The sequence below is a fragment of the Chenopodium quinoa genome, unplaced genomic scaffold (genome assembly GCF_001683475.1).
Source record: "Chenopodium quinoa cultivar QQ74 unplaced genomic scaffold, ASM168347v1, whole genome shotgun sequence".
NCBI classification, from domain to species: domain Eukaryota; kingdom Viridiplantae; phylum Streptophyta; class Magnoliopsida; order Caryophyllales; family Amaranthaceae; genus Chenopodium; species Chenopodium quinoa.
In genome coordinates, this window is record NW_018743206.1 from 1,899,378 (window position 1) to 1,903,097 (window position 3,720).

Below are 3,720 nucleotides of genomic sequence, written 5' to 3' on the forward strand. Positions count from 1 at the left end.
TAATAACCGGCTGATCTCGCTAGCAAAGCAGATTACCTACATTAAATACTCTCACCTAGAGAGACCTTATTACTTTAATTTCTGTATTAATTACTCCTTAATCAGGTACTAACTTGACCGTTGGAGGCGGAGCTCTCAGGAGTCTCCGTTATTTTGCAGGTACAGGCGTCCGGTTCCAGTCTCGGAATTGTAGCTCTCCCGCAGGACATCAGAAAACCCCGAAACATTTGGCGCCGTCTGTGGGGAGAGTACTTCAGAGATGGCATCCAAGTCTGTACCGACCCCAGAAGAGAGGCGTCCCCTAGACGACCCTCAAGTTCAGTCGGACCATGATACCGAAAGTGAATTTGAAGTTGAAACTCATACAGCTCCAGACGGGACCCTAGGGGCCCGCCGTACCCGTCATACTGAAATAAGGGAACGGGAGTATCTTCAAACAGGAAGCGAGCCAGCAGGCGCACCGCTTGCTCGGCAACAGCCGACTGATGGGTCTGCTCCGATCACAAGGAACGAACTCATGACCTTCATGAGGGGATTCAAGGGAGAGATCCAAGAGTTGATCAACAAAAAACCGCCTGCTTCAGTCAAAGAGCAGGCGGCCAAAAAACCTTCCACTTCACTGAAGAGGAAGCCAGTTCAAGGGCGAGAGGCGACTCCCCATCCTAAATCTAAGAAGCGGGAGCCGTCTGCTCTTGATTTCACAAAACTCCGTTATCCTACGGGAAATAGGAAACCGGTTCGTCATATTCAGGCGGACGGGTCAAGGCAAACGTTCACAGATGCTCGGCACCTGCTAGAGCAGAAGAAGAGTGACCGATTATCAGAGTCGGCTTCTACTTCAAATTTTCAGGACAGTTTGCGAAATGCCTCGATGAGGCCAACTCAGTCGTACCATGAGAGTCAGTCAGGCGGCACCTCCCGTCAGTCTGGCTTTCATAGTGCGCAGGCGGTACCAAATTTGCCATTTGTGCCGCAACAACAATATTTTATGCAGCCACCTCCATTTGGTGGACCTGCAGCAAAAAACGTCCAACCTATGGACTGGCAGCTACGGCTGCTTAGACTTGGTGAACAGCCGTCGGCCTTCTCCAAGGAAATTACTGAAGCCGCTCAGCCAGCCAAAGTAAAAAATGTTTTAGTAGGCGCCTATGATGGCACTACTAACCCGGAAGACCATCTGATGGCATTCACCAACCTGATGTACCTTCAAGGGTTGGATGATCCCACTTGGTGCAAGTGTTTCCCAGCAACTCTCAAGGGAATTGCACAGCAATGGTTCGGCAACCTGCCGACTGGTTGTGTAAACAGTTTCAGGACGCTTGCTTACTTATTTGCCTCCAACTTTGCAATGAACATCCCTGCGAAGAAAACGACCCTTGATTTGGGAACAATTCAGCAGGGTGAAAAGGAGGGGCTTCGTTCCTACATCAGGCGGTTCAACCTGATGAGAATACAGATTCAAGGGTTACCGGATGAGGTAGCTTATACTGACTTTTTTAGAGGTCTCAAAGACGGGTCTACCTTCAAATTTGATTTAGTTCGAAAAAGGGTGGCGACTCTTCAAGAGGCCTTGATTGAAGCAGAAGCCTATATACAGGCGACTGATCTGTGTACAATGAAACAGTCGGACGGGAAGAGGTTCGACAATAGAGAAGGACGACAGAAACAGTCGTCCAACAAAGATGAAAAAAGAAAAGGGGTCTGGGCGGCTGATTCCTCTAAACAGCCGGCCAAGAAGAAAAAGGAATTCAAACCATACTCCCCAAAGTATGTGTTTAACAAGGATAACCAGTTTATCCTAAAAGAAATAAAGGGACGGCTCTCAATTGAGAAACCGCTCCCCATGAAGGGTTCTGCGAGCAACCGGAACCAAGACAAAATCTGTGCTTATCATGATGACATTGGTCATCACACCAACGACTGCATTAGTCTCATGCGGTACCTAGACCGCTTGGCTGATCAAGGTGATCTTGACACTTATGTCAAGAAATCTACGGGGAATACTTCCTCAAAAAAGCAGTCGGCCAAAAAGAATCAACAGGCCGACAGTTCCGATACAGATGATGCAGTCGTCTACACCATTGCAGGCGGCTTCTCAGGAGGCGGCCCCACTATTAGGGGCAACAAAGATAATATAAGGCGGTTAGATGTAAATTCCGTTCACCAAGAACGACCGTCCAAATATACATTTCCTGAGATTGTCATCACTGAAGAGGATCTAGGAGGAATAAGGGGGCCGCATGACGACCCTCTCGTTATTGAATGTAAAGTGGCCAACCAGAGAGTTGGTCGAATCCTCATAGATACTGGGAGCTCTTCAGATCTCATCAGCAGCAAATGTCTGTCAAAACTGAAATATCAGACGGACTGCATACATCCGGCCTCCCACCCTTTAATAGGGTTTGGAGGAGGAGTCGTCCACCCACTGGGACGAGTTGATCTACCCGTCCGCCTGGGCGAAAAAGGGGAAGGACGACACATGGTAGTCCGATTCCTAGTTGTAGAGGAACTCTCTGCCTACAACATGATTCTGGGTCGCCCAACCCTGAATAGTGCCAAGGCTGTTATAATCCCGTCACTTATGCTGCTTAAGTTTGAAAGGGACAATGGAACAGTCGGCTCCCTAAGGGGAGATCAGAGGATGGCCCGAGAGTGCTATCTCTCGGATGTCAAACCCACTGCTAAGGCCACTGGGTCAAGTGGAGAAAAAACAGACCTTGACAATGTCAAGGAAAGTGCGCCTGTTCAAGAAACAGGCGACAGAAAAAGAAAGGCGTCCCAGACAGAGTCCGCCAGAAAGGCAAGAAAATAGCAATCATTGGCAGAGGACCGGCCGGATGAGTTCCGCCCTCAGCCGGCTGGTGAGCATACGGACCTGATATTAGACGACTCCCGCCCTGACCGAACAGTCAAAGTTGGGACGACTGCTCTGAGAAACCTTGGTGATGACTTTCACAACCTGTTGAAAGAATACAAGGACATCTTTGCATTTGAAGTCCATGAAATGCCAGGCATTAGTCCTGATCTGGCAGTACACAAACTCGCTGTGGATCCGAAAAAGAAGCCGGTACGGCAAAAGAAGCGGAACCATGGTGAAGAAAGAGGTCAGGCGGCCGCCGCCGAAGTCAAAAAATTACTTGATGCAGGGTTCATTCGGCAATGTTACTTCCCAGATTGGGTTGCAAATGTGGTACTTGTTAAAAAGCCGAATGGCACCTGGCGAATGTGTGTAGACTACACGGACTTGAACAAGGCGTGCCCCAAAGACAGTTACCCTCTGCCCAAAATTGATAACCTGGTCGACTCAACAGCCGGTCATGCCTTGATGAGTTTTATGGACGCCTATTCTGGTTTTCATCAAATTCCTTTGTGGAAGAAAGATCAGGAGAAGACGGCCTTCGTCACTGATCAGGGATTATACTGTTATACGGTCATGCCGTTTGGTCTTAAGAATGCCCCGGCTACATTCCAACGAATGATAAACACAGTGTTCTTTGATCAGATTGGGAGAAACGTCGAGGCATACATTGATGATATGATTGTTAAGACTAAACTTCAGAAAGATCATCTGACGGACCTCCGAGAAACTTTCGCCACACTCAGGCGGCACCATGTCATGCTCAATCCCAAGAAATGTGTATTTGGAGTTGAGTCTGGGAAATTTCTCGGATTCCTTATCAACCAGAGAGGAATAGAGGTGAACCCTGAGAAGGTACAGGC